This window comes from Berghia stephanieae, unplaced genomic scaffold (assembly GCF_034508935.2).
Source record: "Berghia stephanieae isolate SIO BIC M18660-M18661 unplaced genomic scaffold, UCSD_Bste_1.3 scaffold2580, whole genome shotgun sequence".
Lineage (NCBI taxonomy): Eukaryota > Metazoa > Mollusca > Gastropoda > Nudibranchia > Aeolidiidae > Berghia > Berghia stephanieae.
This window is the reverse complement of record NW_027623712.1, coordinates 1-9453: the sequence shown is the minus strand read 5'-3', so window position 1 is coordinate 9453 and position 9453 is coordinate 1. Positions and strand designations below refer to the sequence as shown.

At 35.4% G+C, this 9453-nt stretch overlaps 1 pseudogene; it reads right to left on the bottom strand.

Moving 5' to 3' along the window:
• Positions 1 to 565: 565 nt before the first annotated feature.
• Positions 566 to 1132, bottom strand: LOC144961476 (ribitol 5-phosphate transferase FKRP-like; annotated as a pseudogene).
• Positions 1133 to 9453: the final 8321 nt, after the last annotated feature.

The window sequence follows — 9453 nt, the reverse complement described above, 5'->3', positions numbered from 1 at the left end:
TGGGAAAAACCCTGGACCTATATTTCCCCTTTTTTTTTATTTTTTGATGTGTTTTGTATATTTGAGGTGGTTTCATTTAAGTTCTTTGTTTTTTCATCTTAAATCTTTTTTTTTTTGTTTTATGATTGCGTTTATCAAAAAAATGTTTATTTTAAATGTTTTTAACCCAACTTTTTTGTTTATGGCGTCATAAAGTGGGAAAAAAAATGCGAAACCCGGAATATGGGGGAAAAAAATTGTAAGTTCAATAAATTCATTTTATATATTTCATTTTTTGTTGACGGTTTTCAAATTTTTTTGTGTTTTCATTAATTTCAAAGCACTTTCGTGGTTTAACTCTTTTTAGATAGCTAAATTTTTAAAAATTTTCGCTTGTGGTCCCCTAATAAAGCAGAGTGTGCGTTTAAGCGGGTAAACTAAAAATATTCAAAAAACTCATCCCAGGTTTAGATATACACTGATACTCAAAATATAGGTGGGTGGGTGAAAAAAAATAAAAAAAAAAAAAGGAAATAGGAAGAAATTTGCTATATATGAAAAAACAACAGTCCGAGTATAGCCCCACATATAGAAAAAAATTTCTAAAATAGGTGACTGTAAGTTTAGGTACGAGGATTCTCTATCACATTCTTTCCAAACTTGTACTCAAGGAACTCCCTTACATTGTTGGGGCCCTGGCCCCTATCCCCGAAAAATTTTAATTTTTTTTCAAAGGATTGAGAAAGGATTCTGAAAATTCTGTATCTTGTGGATGGGTGTCAAACCACGAATCTTTGGGCAAAGCCATTTTTGAAAAAGAAAAAGGGAAGATATCAACTGAAAGGGGTTATTGGGAATATGAAATGGAAAAAATGCTTCCTTTACCTCCCCACAAAAATCCCTTTTATCAATGTTTGGTTAAAACTTGGCTTGCACCCGGGGGTGAATTTTCACATCCTCAAAATAAATCCCCCTTTTTACATATAGTCCCTGGAAAGATTACCTGAGGCAGCCCCAAGTAAACTGCCACCCCTAACCCGTACCTCCCTTACATCTTTCCAAAACACTAAAACATGAGCTGCTGTTTTTCCCTTAGAATCCGGAGACAACAAGGAGGGGTCCCTTTTCCCTCGTACAGAAACTGTGGTGTCATTTACACTGTCCAAACACCCCTTTCACTTTTCTAACAACCCAAAAAGTGGGGGAGCCGATTTCAAAATTTTTCTCTTTTATTTCCCCCCTTCCTGTAAAAATTGATTAGCCGTTCGTCTGGCTTTTTTACGCTTCCATTTTAATGGAAATTTGTGTAAAGATTTTTGAAAAAACTTTAAAAATCATTCTTCCCTGCAAAAAAAGTACACCCAAAAGTTTTAATGTTGCTTGGAGTAAAAGTAAATGGAAAAGGTTGGAAATGGCCTGCTAGGAATGAAAAGTTTTGTACGTGTCGCAGTGATGCATTCCTTCAAAAAAGGAACTTTAAACTTTTTTTGTTTTGCCCCCTAAATGACACTGCCACTCTTTGAGATTCAATCATTGGGGAAAACAGTCTAATGAGCTTTGTTTTGCCAATGGCTACTCCCTTCAAATTTTTAATTTTTCCCAAAAATCTTGGGGGTTTTTTCAATCTCTGCCAATAGAAATCTTACACCATCGGGAATAAAGAAAAATTTTAGGGGCTTTTAAAAAAAGCCTAACAACAAGAGGCTGTAATTTTTAGACAGATCTGATGACTAAGAGATTTTGTGTTGTTTTGACTGGGCTAAGACCAAAAAGGGTGGGTAGGGGTAAGTTCAGCAAGAATCAAAAACATTTACCCCTCCCTAAAGATCTTTTAATGGGCCAACTTTCTGTGTTTCGGAATTTAAAAATCTTCAAAATTCTGATGAGGACTGTGATAGTGCTGGAAGTTGTCAGTCGTGCTTGTTTTGGTTCTGGGAAGATGGGAATAAACCTAAAAATTTTGTAATTATAATGGTAAAAAGTAGTCCTAGGAGGAGAATTAAAAAAGACAGAAAAATTGCTTTGCTACATTTGTTTAGTCTTAACAGGGTTTTTTCTGCCAGATTTTACAGACCACCACACACCCATTGGGCTTAGAAACAGGAGGGTCAAAAAAAAAAAAAAACACTTTTAAAACCCAAAGATTGATGTTGGTCCCTTTGTGGACGAATCCCTTTACAAGTTTCGAGTGGTGGAAAAAAGTCATATTTGGGTCGACGTTTCCCCTTAAATCATAAAAAGGATAAATTCCATCTCCTCCCCTTAAATTTTTGCCTTTAAAAATAATAATTTCCCCTTTAAAAAAAAAATTTTATAAACAAAATGATCTAAAAAATTTTTCAAAAGGCCAATTTTTCGGCTTTAACCAAAAAAGGGGGCACCCCTGAATTGGGAAAAAAATCACCTCAATTTTAAAAGTTCAACAGTGTAGATACAGAAAAAGTTTTTACAACAAATTACAAACATTTTGATGATTCATCAAAATGGAACCCGATTTAGTTTGTATACAGATTGTAAAATATTCAAAATTTTTTATTAAAAAATGGCATAATGTAAAATTTATTTTTTGTAGTGAATAGATTTACCATTTTTATGTTTAATAATTTTTGTTTTTGTCTTTAATTTTCTCACCTGTATAAATGGTTATGAATTTTTGTATGTCATGTCAACAGTATTTGTGGAGAATAAAAATTTTGAAATTTAAGTTTTTTATTAAAAAATATTAAAAAAATCATTTACATTTTGCCGCATTGACTTTAGAGAGTTTTCTCATTGCAATTGGCCCGACAATGAAAGAGTTCAAAAATTTTTTAACGTCAAAGTTTTGATCATGCTTTCAAGCATCCAGGCATACAGAATGCCCAAATGGAGGGCTTCGAAAAACCACAAAAAGGTGAGGATGCTTTATTCAAATAAAACAGCTTTCAAAACAAGATGAAATTTTCTGGAGAATCAGTGAGCGGGAAAATGATTCACAGTCCAGTGTGATTTTCCCTAGCCCATTGCAGGCAGCTTGGCGATATTTTTTTTTAAATATCAAATTTAACAAAAATTTGGCAACAATGCTGTTTTCAGAAGTAGACCCCTTAATGTGGGTCTGTTATTTGTTTTCCAGAAAGAGAAAAGTAGAAGTAGAAAAAAGAAGAAAAAGAAGAAGAAGAAAAAAAAATAATAAGAAGAAAAAGGAAAAAGAGGGGAGGAGGAGGAGGAAAAGGAAAAAAATTTTTTTTAAAAAAAGTAAAATAAGGGGGGGAAAATGGAACATTTTGGGTTGACTTCTTCCAGACACTTTATTTTGGTTATTTTTCGGCTGGTGTGAAGAATAAATGTATTGTTTTAAACAGTTTGAGATAGGGTTTGATGAAAGGGGACAGAAGGCTGTTTGTTTTTATTAGGTGAAAAATCCTTTTTAATAAAGTATCAGAATTAATTTTTTTGGGAAAAAGGGAAAAAGCCCCCAAAAAAATTTAATTTTTTTAAAAAAAGTTTTCTTTTAAAATGAGATAAATGAATTTTAATATTATGCATATTTTTCGGGTGATTTTGTTTTTAAACCTTTTCCAAAAAATTTTTTTTCCCACTGGAGTTGAGATTTCCGGGCAAACTGGGTAGAAAAAAACACTGTCAACCCAAAAGAAGGAAACAATGAGCAGAAAATTTAGTTTAACCACCCCCATATCCATCCGTACCAAGAAAAAACCTCTAAAACTAACCCCTTGTCCGGAGTAAAAACGGGGAAAGTTTTATGAATAAATTTAAAAGTAACGTTTATGTCATATCGTAAAAAAAAAAAAAAAAAAAAAAACACATCTTTTGTTTACATAATTAAAAGCTTTTCATGATCTACAAATCAAAAATTAAAAAATGAAAAATTAGTTTTAATAAACTTTTTCCCCGATCTATGACTTTTTTTCCAACATTTTTTGCAATCACATCTGAAAACATATATTTAAAACTAAATTTAAAAATATCTTGAAAAGTAATGAATTTTGTTTGCTGGCCTACGTTTTTTTTTCAACTTGGACTGCCCACACCATTTGTTTCCTGTCACAATGAAAATGCCATCTTAATTGCCATAACAATCCTTGGTGCTGTGCTCTGAAAATCTCGGGCACGAAACCCTCTTCAAAAGAAGTTGTCAAAACAAAGCAGCTTTTTTACATAGGGGAAAAGGAAAGAGCTTTTTCATTTCTAGGAAAATTGAAATCAGCCTTAAATCTTTTTCCACTATTGGGACTCACAAAAAAAATAATGCCCCAAATTTCAGGGCTTCCGAACCCCGCCTTCAATGAAAAAACCGCTACAGTCCTCTAAGTAAACCAACATTTCACTCCTGTGTTTGCCCATTTGGGTGGCCCCACCCGCATTTATCAAACTGCCTTTCCTTGCCACAGAAGCAAACCAGAAAAACGAGAAAATGATTCTAGATTTACTATAAATCTAATCCCTTTTAAATACATGGTGACCCGCCCTTTCCCAATTTTGGGGAGGAACCCCTACACCCTCATCTTCAGTGGATCAGATAAAACCATTTGTCCACCATTAAAAATTCCCGTCCTACCCTTTGGCAGTAGGAAGAGAAAGGGGTTTTTAGATCAGAACATTAGTTGGAAGGCATTGAGCAGGTCATGGGCCCCCCTGTCCTGGTGCCCACAACGTTTTGTTGTAGCTTTGGGTTTGTGATGAACGTTTGTGCTTCGATTTTTGTTTTTGGGTTTTTGGTATCCCGCTGGTAACGAAATGGGTAGTTTTTTCGGTTGGAGAAAAACGTTTTTTGCCCCAGTTTCGATGGGATTACGCTTTGGCTATTGGACTGCTTTCTGAAATGTAAGATCGGGCTCAGACAGGAGCGGGTTGTTCTTTTTCATTGATGCCCCCCACTAGACAACAAAGTGTTCTTCTGGGTTGTCCTAAATTTAAGATTCCTTGACTGTCGCAGTCAAATTTTGTTCCTGAACGTTTTCAAAGGTTTTGGTTCATTGCGGACTTTCTAAGGGTGGCCCCAAAATTCTTCTAATTTCAATTTCTTTTTGTTCCTTGGAGACACTAGATTTCTTAAAAATCTAAAATTGCCTTTAATTGTAAAAAAATTGCGTTTGTCTATTTTCTTGTCTATTGATTTGCTACAAAAAAATAACTCCACTTTTCATTGCATTTCGAAATTTTAAATGCATTGCATCAAACTCTCTATTTTTCGGACATTCATGAAACTTAATGAAAAATTTTTATGAAAAGTTTAGTTTATAAGTATTGTTGTCCTGATCATTACCAATGTTTTCGTTTATGGTGATTGTTTCGATTAGTTAGATTAAACAAGTTTCAAACCCAAATTTTTTTTGTACGGAAAGCCATTACCTTTTTTTTAAAAATTTTGAAAAAAAAGTAGAATCAGTCACAACATTTCAAGTGAGTCGTCAAAAAAAATTCATAAATAGTGTAAGTTAAACAACAATGTAAAGAATAATTACACCTGCCACGCCAAAAAGGACCATGGAGCTACATAATACCTGCCCGATCACTTTCGTCGGATGTGGTCGAGTGGTATGACACTCGCTTTCAGATGGATGGGCTGGGGTTCGAGCCCATCGGTGCATGTTGAGTCCTTGAAAAAGGTCTTAACTCATTCACCATATCAGGGTAAATGATACCTGGCATTAACAGGTTGTCTTTGTTGGAAAAAAAAAATTAAATATGATTTAAAAGGTATGTCTCGTTTTACATTTTTTTTCTGGTAAATTGAAACAACTGCCGTTCCAGTCCTCCCTCAGCTGGCTTTGGGATTTCAATCCCCCCCATTCGGAGAGCCCTGCTTCCAAAAACCCCGAAATTTAAACAGGAAAAGGATCCAAGGCGTCCCACCATGACCGAACTCAGCGAAAGAAGATGAAGCAAAAAGGGTTAGTGGGAAAAAAGTTTCACCATGACCATGCAGCTGTCAACAGATTTCCAATGGGGGGAGTGGGGTTTAATACGAAAGAAGCCCTTTTAAGATAGAAGAGAACTGCCATATGGAATGAACTCCCAGGAAGAAAGGAGAGGAAGAGAACTGCCCCTATGGAAAAATGAGCTCCCTAGGGGGAAAAATGAATGGGTAACATCAACAGATCACGGGCAAAAATTGGGGAGAACAGCGGGAGCATGAAAAAAATGGGGGCTGCAAGGCGAATTTTTGTAAAAAAGGGGAAAGAAAAATGGGTTTTTTTGGTTTCGTAGATCAAAGGATTGTTTAAACGGTGTTCACGGGGCGTACTTTTTGAAAATTTTTAACCTTTTTCTGACACAGATTTTTTTCTCCAGATTGCTTAGCGAATAAATCTTTTTCCTCAAGAGGCAGTGAAAAGTATATTTAAACCCCGGGCTTCAATTAAACTATAAATCCCCAAAAGTTTGGGTTTTTTAAAAAGGAAAATTTTGGGGAAAAGTCGGGAAAGTTTGGGGGGTTTGAAAGGGGAAAGGGGAAAATTCTCCCCCTTTTGGGTTTTTTAAAATTGTTTTGTTTTTTTTTTAAAATTGCTTGTTTTTAACAAGGGTTTAAACCGTTTACGTTTTACGTAGACCCTGGGGGCTAGATCCCCCGTTCCCTTTTGTATGTGGGGCACTCCAAAAAAAAAAAAAAAAAAAAAGAGACACCACACTAACACATACAACAAACCACACCACACACACCCCAAAACAGAGTCTCGCTTTCCCCCAAACGAATTAGGGCCCATTTTTTTCTTTTATTTTTAACCCTCAAAAAAACTTATAAAAAAAACCTTTGTTTTCTTTCCGACGGCACCTTGGTAAACAGCCGTAAGCCCCCAAACGATTTCGGGAGGAATGCCCAATGAAAAATTTCGTTTAAAATTTTCCAAACAAAATTTTTAAAATTTTCATAAAGGAAATTGTCCAATACCGAATTTTTTTTTGATAGAAAAACAAATGCAAACTTTAAATCTTAAAAAAGCTTTTGACGGTTTTAAAACCCTTAAATTTTTTTTTATTTTTTTTGTCAAAACGAATTTATTGGTAAAGTTAAAGAAGCAAGTATTGGTAAACCCCCGGGGCAGTTCTAGTTTGGGGGGGTTTTGGGAGGGGGGGGGGGGGACTTTTTTAAAAAAAAGGGAAAATGGGATGTAGTAGCTTATTTGGGAAGGTTTTCCCGTGTTTTTTGTTTTTGTTTTTTGTTGTTTTTTTTTTTTTGGTTTTGGGGGGGGGGGGGGGGGTAAAGGGGGGAGGATTACCCTGAAAAAGTCGGAATCCCAGCCCCCACTGCTGACTGGAAGGAATTGTAACTTCGCAGGCGAGGGGATGAGGTTTATTTTCAAAAGGAAACAAAGATATAATAATCGACCTACCATACGTGTATCAACTATTCATGGTGAAGTTTCCAAAACATAATAATCATCAATTATTATCAAAAGTAAAAAGTTTTCGTTTCGGGAAAAAAAAAGATTTCGCGTTCGAGCTTTGAATTTGCGTCTGCTGGCTTTTTCTGCGTGTTCCCGGGTGTTTTTGCAAAATTCCACCCAATTTTATGCCAGAAATCCCCCAACTTTATCCTGCTTCACTGGACTTTTCCCCCAAAAATCCACCTTTTGATTTAAAATCACTTATAATAAACAATAGTGTATTGTCTCAGAAAAAAAAGGATTTACAAAACGCTATTAAATTTAAACTGTTTTTTTTTAAAAAAAGCTTTTGAAAATTCGGAGTTAAGTTTGTTGAGCGGGAGTTGACTGTCGGAATTGTTTGTTTAGGTTGTGTAATATAGATCTAGGCCAAAAGGTACACTCACACTAGGTCCTCCCCAAAAGTACTTTAAAGGGGGAAAAAAAGAAATAATTAGACTGCATTTCTAAACATTTCTTTTTTTTTATACTCACAAAAATCCGTCAATAAAAACCACCATCCCCCAGGTCATTATTTCCCCCCCAAGCGAGATAAAAAATCCCACAATTTGGGGAAAATTGCCAAACCTGGAAAACACTACGTGAGGGGGGGGGGGGGACAAGGCTAATTTTTGAGCCCGGGAGGCTTCTACTATTCTCATTTGGAACGTGTTTCAGCCCACAAGTGGACTGAAAACACAGCTGTGTATTCAGTCCCCCGGAAATAAAAAATTTTAAAAAGGGGCCAATTACGTCAAACTTACCTTATTTCAAGTGACGATTTTGATACGGAGCCTTTAGAGGCATCATCAAAAATGCACAAGAAAAAAATTTATAGCAATTCAACGGCTTAATTAAATTTACAGTGTTTTTTTACTCTCGGAAAATTTTGATTGAGAGTTGTTCAAAAACAGGGTGCTTGAAATAATCTCAATTCTCGAAACCGATTTATAAAAACATTGACGAGATTCTTCCCGTGCTGCGAGATAGCCATTAGCCGGGCTTTTTTGGGCCCAAAATTGGCCACAAGAGAATATGTTTCGAATTAATTTAAAAAACATTTTATTATTTTTTTCCCAGTCCTATATAATATTTTGTGATTATCAAAACCGTTTAATTTTTCCCAAGGAGATCAATTTTAGTACTGCTTGCCCCCAAATAAGGTTTTATTTTTTTTTTTCACATGACACTGGCCTCGAGTACGGCTGTGCTTCGCCCCGGGCAAATTTGACCTTGTCTTCTTTTCCGCAAGATCTTTTTTTTCAAAAACAGTCCCCGACCTTTGAATTGTAGGGCTGGTTATTTTTTTCTCTAAACATTCTTGTAAAAAAGTTTTTTTATTTTTATTTTGGGATCCCCTTTATTCCTTCTACTAGCCCTAAAAAAGACCTCAATGTTATATAAGCGCCTCAAAACCCTTTAAAAAAAAAAATCCTTTAAGGAAAGTAGAGTCACTTCCTTTCTGCTCACGCCCTATTTTCTAACCCAAAAATGTTCCAAGTTTAACTTATAAATAAGGATAGGAACCAAAGGAAAAAATAAAACGAGTACAAAAACTACAAAGCAGTCCTTAACCTTCCCCTCTCTCTCTCTCTCTCTCTCCTCCTCTTCTCTCTCTCTCTCTTCTCTCCTTCCTCCTCTTCTTCTCTTCTTACTCTTCTCTCTCTCTAATCTTTCCCACCCCCACCCCACCCCCACCCCTTCTCTCCCTGAGTCCCTTAAAAAAATTCAAGACCTAAACTATAACGTTGTTCTTCTTTTTTTTTTTTTTTTTATCTTTTTTTTAAAATTTTGTTGGTTTGTCGTTTTCTCGGGTCCTATTGCTACGTACAAGAAATACACAAGGGAATATATTTTGACGTCTCACTGTTTTAAATTCAAATAAATAAAACTTAAAAATGAGTAAAAAATTTAAAATTTTTTTTTTTAAATAAAGGTCGATCAAACTTCTCGGGTCACCCGGGAAAGCCCGGGCACTGTTGAACTTGAAAATTTAAAAATTTTTTGCCCAAAGGGGGGAAAACTGCGTGCTCGAGGCAGTGAAACGATGTGAAAAAGGACCAATGACCTTTCTTGGGCAAGCAAACTAAAAATCTGATCTCCC